Genomic DNA, 6,897 nt, shown 5'->3' with positions numbered 1-6,897 from the left:
CTCATTTTAAGAGCTCAGCAATAAGGCAAAACAAAGACAGAGGACTGCCCAGAGAAAACACAGAAGGGAACGGCATAAAATAGCATCTGCAGACGAGGCAAACGACCAGGGGAGAAGTCCTGTTTCAGCCCTGGAACTTCGAGGTCAAGACTCGGAATCCTGCACTCAATTCTCATTCTCCAGCCCCTGCCTCAGGTGGGCTGAACAGAATTCCTCTAGTTCTGCCACAGCCTCCACCACCCCATCTGCCACTTTGAGCCATGGAAGTGTTTCCAGCCCTCTCGTATTGCTGCCTTACACTCATCAACCCTCACAGCTCAGAACATTTCTTTCCCCAGGCCTGGGAACGTGTTCAGCTATTGCCATCAGGCTGCAGACCCCTCTGCCTTAAAACAAGGCAAAACAGCCCGAGGCAGCAGGGTGCTTTTTCCTCCTTTACTTTTGCAGCTCGGCATCCCTTCTTGCCTTCCCACCCACCTTTAGGAGACGGCTGCAGAAAAGCTGCACTTCTCAACGTCAGAGGAAGCAGAAAATACGCTCTCTATAGAGCACAGCATCACCCACTCAGACAAGCACCTGCAGCTGTCCAAACCACGCTGCGTGCAGGCAGCAGGGTGTCATGCACAAGAAGGTGTGCACAACAGGATGAGCGAGAGCATCCACTCCTGGAAGGAGCAGAGGGGTGGCAAGAGCACAGCTGGAATGAGCACAGAGCCCAGCGAGCAAACGCTGGCTGAGAAGTTACTTCTTCATGGCTTCCTAACCACTCTCCTTCCTGCCTTATTCCCTCTGTGCTCCTTTTAAGAAAAGGTGACTTGCCTTTCTGACACTACAGAACAACATCCTGACAGCTGCTCACAGCAGTGTCAGCAACTCCTCCCTTTTCACGTCAGCACAGCAGTGACTGTCATCAGAGATCCTGGATGTGGTCCGGTTCAACCCAGACACACTTCTTCATCCAAGGACCAACTGACTGCATGCCGGCCAGAAACACGTCAGCTACCTAACAGGCAGTGGAGCAAAAAGCACTTCACAGGCTCTTGTTACTAGGAAGGAAGACAGATTCCAGGTCCAGAACTCTGCCTTTACAAAGACAGACCTGCACTGAGGTAAGACATCTGCTGGATGGGAGAGGGCAGGCATGTAGCCAAAGAAGCAGCGGATGCACTGATGAAAAGACTTCCAGAATCCTGGAAACGAGACCAGGAAACAAGGCAAACTTCACAAAGATTGAAGCAACAACGGCTTACAAAGGGTATTAAAGCAGAAGGAGAAAGAAAACAACCACCACCTTTTGCTACCAACAGTCTTTTCACCTCTGATGACTATCAACCTGCCTCTTCAATCAACAAATACCATAAGAGAACAACACTTGCCTACTTCATGCAATCTACAGAGATGAATTCAGCCCCTGAAGCCACACTCAGTGCTAAGTAATTCCTCTTTGCTCACTACCATACAGCAAGCACAAGTACAAAGGCAGTTCAGCCCTTCTCCAAGCAGCCGTAATACAGCACTCGTCCTCCCTTGGTTAATTAAATATATCTCTATTAGAAAGCTAGGAGGAAGCTGCTAGGGAAGAGAGGCAATGCTGGTATCCATACCCAGCTTCTCCAAGATATATGGACCAAGAGTCACTGCTTTGGAAAGAAAGAAGCCTGGGAGAAACCAAGTGCTTACCTGGGAGCGATACTTTTCACACTGAACGGCCAAGCCATCAAACCAAAGCTCACATGAAACATTTCAGGCTGACAAATTGAGGACTGAATCTCATATTCTTTCCCACTCTGCCTTTGTCAAGCACAGGGAAAGGGAAATTGTGCAAAACAAGGGCAGGCTATCCAAAGCATACAGAAAGCATCAGGATGATAAAGCACTCGTGCACAGAATCAAACCAAAGCTAATGGCCACGAGCTGGTATTCAACTGACTTTCGTTTCTCTTTCCCTTCAGTTTCTCCACCTTGCCTGCTCGGCTAATAAAACTGCAGTCGTAAGTGCAAAGCAAAGGCACAACTTAATGCTACATCAGTTATTATGACTGCATTGTGACACAGCGGTGTTCAACAGATCCCAGAAAGCTGTCCGGATGCCTCAGAAGCAATTAAGGTTTGATTGATATAACTCACTGCAGCACGGCATGAGAAATGTTCAGAGACATTTGGATGATCCTATTAGACAGAAGAGATGACTGCACAGAGATCACTTAAAATAAAGTGTCACGTCATTTCTGCAACTGTTATACACTGTTCCAGTCCTACTGTGCTAACAGTTATGTCACTGCTTTACAAAGTAAACTAATGACATAAATGAACTCTGACTAACAGGTGGCACTGCAGCGCCGAAAAAGTGAACTGAGGCCGTACATTTCTTTTCTACCACGACTTGTGTGGGTCTGGTGAGTTCGTGTCACAGCTGCAAAACTGAACAAGACCTGGTAGTCTCGGCTGGGGAGCACCCCGTGATTCTGGAAGAAACAGTCAGAGACCTGCTACTCCAACTGGACTGCCACAAGTCCATGGGGCCAGATGAGATCCACCCGAGAGTGCTGAGGGAACTGGCGGAGCTGACAGCCGAGCCGTTTTCCATCATCTATCAGCGCTCCTTGTTGACGGGTGAGGCCCCAGAAGACTGGAGGCTTGCCAGTGTGACTCCCATTTACAAGAAAGGTGGTAAGGAAGATCCGGGGAACTACAGGCCTGTTAGCCTGACCTCGGTGCAGTGAAGGTTACGGAGCAGACTGTCTTGAGGGAGATCATGCAGCATGTGCGGGACGACCGGGGGATCAGGCCTAGCCAGCATGGGTTCATGAAGGGCAGGTCCTGTTTGACCAACCTGATCTCCTTCTATGACCTGGTGACCCGCCTGGTGGATGAGGGAAAGGCTGTTGATGTGGTCTACCTCGACTTCAGCAAGGCCTTTGACACTGTCTCCCACAGCATTCTCCTGCAGAAGCTGGCAGCCCGAGGCCTGGATGGGTACACTCTGGGCTGGGTAAGGAGCTGGCTGGAGGGCCGGGCCCAGAGAGTGGTGGTGATTGGAGCTAAATGCAGCTGGCGACCGGTCACGAGTGGTGATCCCCAGGGGTCGGTGCTGGGGCCTGTTCTTTTCAATATCTTTATTGATGACCTGGATGAGGGCATCGAGTGCACCCTCCGTAAATTCACAGATGACACCAAGCTGGCTGGAAGTGTGGATCTGCCTGGGGGTAGCGAGGCCCTACAGAGGGATCTGGACAGACTGGAGAGCTGGGCTGAGGTTCAACAAGACCAAATGCTGGGTCCTGCGCTTTGGCCCCAACAACCCCAGGCAACACTACAGGCTTGGGGCAGAGTGGCTGGGGAACTGCGTAGAGGAAATGGACCTGGGGGCGTTGATTGATGCTGGGCTGAACATGAGCTGGCAGTGTGCCCAGGTGGCCAAGAAGGCCAATGGTATCCTGGCCTGCATCAGAACGGTGTTGCCAGCAGGAGCAGAGAGGTGATTGCTCCCCTGCACTCAGCTCTGGTGAGGCCGCACCTCGAGTGCTGTGTCCAGTTCTGGGCCCCTCACTGTCACTGCAAGAAAGGCATTGAGGCCCTGGAGCAGGTTCAGAGGAGGGCAACAAAGCTGGTGAGGGGTGTGGAGCACAGGCCATAAGAGGAAAGGCTGAAGGAGCTGGGAATGTTCAGCCTGGAGAAGAGGAGGCTCAGGGGAGACCTCATTGCTCTCTATAACTTCCTGAAGGGAGGTTGTAGCGAGCTGGGGGTCGGCCTCTTCTCTCATGGCACTGGTGACAGGAGCAGAGGGAATGGTCTCAAGCTACGGCAGGGGAGATTCAAGCTGGACAGTAGGAAGTATTACTTTCCAGAAAGGGTGGTCAGGCACTGGAACGGACTGCCCAGGGAGGTGGTGGAGTCACCGACCCTGGGGGTGTCCAAGGAAAGGCTGGATGTGGTGTTGAGGGACATGGTTTAGTGGGAGCTATTGGTAATAAGTGAACGGTTGGACTGGATGATCTTTTAGGTCTTTTCCAACCTTGGTGATTCTATGATTCTAAAACATAAGGACAAAGGCACCACCAACAGCACCAGGGGTTGCTGGCAGTTGTTTTGGTGCTGTTTGTCTGGTGGTGTGTACCTGTTTCTCAGTGCTTACTGAGTGATACTTAGCCCCGTATGCCACACACAGCAAGAGAATGTATTCCTTTTTCAAAGGAAGGTATTCCTCACAGGTTTCTTCTGCTAAATATTTTTCACCTGCTTTAATTTTGGTCCCAGTCTGAAGTTTCTGATCTCCACCCCAGACCACGTCATCCGTAGGGAATCGGCACTCTCGCAGACTGCCTGAAATTGACAGTGCTGCTTAACAAACTTGCCAATGGAATAATACAATCACTCACTAGCTGTGGACCCAGTGACAAGCATGTCTCTAACTACCACACCTGGCATCTCATTGGCAGCTGCTTGATTTGTTGCTCACCTGCTTAGGGCTGCAAGCAAAGCTCCAGGGCATCTCAGTGCTGGTGCAAAAAGCACTTCTTGTTTTGCAGGGTCACAGCTTTATCTGAGCATGGAATTGTTTTCCTCCCGCTTTACATGAGGACAAGAAAAGTTGGTCATGTTCCAAGCACAAAGGCAGTGTCCAATGGCATCAATGCTTTCAATAGACAAGTTCCAAGAAATATTTGTCCTCATTATTTGAATGCTTTGTAAAAGGCAGCTGCTAACAACAGCACAGAAAAGCAGAAGTTCTATTGCTAGAGCCACAGATCTCAAAAATCCCAGGCTCCTTGTCTCTGGCACACAAAGGCAATCGCCCAAGGACAAAGCTAAGTTGCTGTTATCACAATTATTGCTGGAAAAAACAAAACACAATTACTAACCAGCTCCAGGAAGCACAGTAAAGGAATCAAATCACTTCTGATAATCAGTACAAGGGAGGGAATTAAAGTACAGCACAGCATCCCTTCTTGTCTCAGGTAGCCTGCAGTAACTCAGTTTAAGGGCAATGTCAATAATTATAGGAGTTGAAGAAACCTTAGTCACAGTAGTACAGGAATTCTGCCTGTAAAATCACTGGCAAAGGTGAGAACGCCACCAGGAAATGGAGCTGAAGCAGAAACTATCACAAACAAACTAACAGAACCAGCTCCACCTGATGTCTGAGCAGCATAAGCATTTTGCTCACATTTACCTTCCAAGCAGCATTCCAGGGGAAATCCAGCTCCTGTAATCCACTGAACGATGCTCAGAAAGGCACCATTACAGCAGCTCTGCTCTAGACTTATTTCTCCATTCCAGCAGTTGCAGTGTTACCGGTGGCAATAGCAGTGCTCTCCATACATCAGATCTTGTGTCACGACCTCTTTACTTTTGCAGGCTGAATTCCGTGCCAGCAGTGAACTCTCAAGAGACAAAACCACGTACATCTCAGCTGCAGCATTTCTCCACCCAATTCACAGCTGCACGAGGGCAAAAGAAGCCCACACAACCACTCAGAACCCTTCACAACTTCTTCACGTTCCCAGGAAACTGGTTGTAGACGGCATCATTCAACTCAGTGACAGAATCCAGTGGCTTTTGGAAGAGTGCATTTGCTCAACGCATCCTGGCTTTGATCAGGTCTTTTTCAGAATCCACTTCAGCAACAAATGTGTAAAACTCACAAACTCACATTGATGTCAATATTAGGAAACATTTTTACATCAACTACTCCTTGTTTTTGATTTGCTGTGTGCACTCTTGCCTCAAGATCTTCCCCATCTTGAACACACACACACACACACACACACACACTTAAGCCCAGAATCACTGCAGCAGAGTGCAATGAAACAGATCTGTACCGTGTTCCTAATTGCTATAGACACAGACTTTGCTCAAATAATCATAGAAGGCTTTGGCTGGAAGGGACCTGGGAGGACCAGAGGAAGACAGTGAAAGGTCTGGAGCACAGGCCTTAAGAGGAGCAGCTGAGGGAACTGGGATGGCCAGTCTGGAGAAGACAAGGCTCAGCACAGACCTCATCACTCTCTACAACTCCCCGAAAGGAGGTTGTGGTGAGCTGGGGGTCAGCCTCTTCTCCCATGTAACGAGAGACAGGATGAGAGGGAATGGCCTCACGCTGCATGGGGGGAGATTCAGGCTGGAGATCAGGAAAAATTTCTTGTCAGGAAGAGTGGTCAGGCACTGGAACAGGCTGCCCAGGGAGGTGGTGGAGTCACCATCCCCACAGGTGTTCCAGAAACACCTGGATGCTGTACTAAGGCACGTGGCTTAGTGGGAATTTTGGTGGCAGGAGGACAGTTGGAATGGATAATCTTGGAGGTCTTTTCCAGCTCTGGTGATTCTATGGAGTGATTCCAAGGACAAATGAGCAATCTACTCCCAGAAGGCATTTAGCAGAACCCCTGCTTACAGAGGTCCATTAGCAAATAGTTATGTACGCAGCAGCAAAACCTGGGTTGCACCAGCACTTACAGCTTGCTCTGTACCAACATAAACATTTGCTCAGCTTGTGATGTTCTCACACATCCGTACTCGTTTGGCATCCATGCTTACGTTCATCTGGGTGATGCTTCTCTGGCAGTCATCGCACACTGCCATAACCTGCACAAACACAAGAACTCGGAATGACAGCACGTGGCACAGAAACTGATTGAAGTTTTGATATTTGGAAACATCTTTTCCTGTTGAAGGTCACGTGATTTACCGATAACTGGAATCTGGCATCAAAACATGCCTTATTAATTGCAGGGTCAAACATTAACAACAGTTGGATGTCCTGACCTGCTCAAAGTGGACGTGAATCGCTCCAACTTACATTTCTATTTGTTTTCTCTTTAGGGCTCTAAAGCTCATTTAACTTCCTTCACGAAGCTTGTTGGCCATACAGGGATGGCTCCAGCTGATATTTCATGA

Source organism: Phasianus colchicus, chromosome 11 (genome assembly GCF_987193195.1).
Source record: "Phasianus colchicus chromosome 11, bPhaCol1.hap1.1, whole genome shotgun sequence".
NCBI lineage: Eukaryota > Metazoa > Chordata > Aves > Galliformes > Phasianidae > Phasianus > Phasianus colchicus.
Note: the sequence above shows the minus strand (reverse complement) of the source record.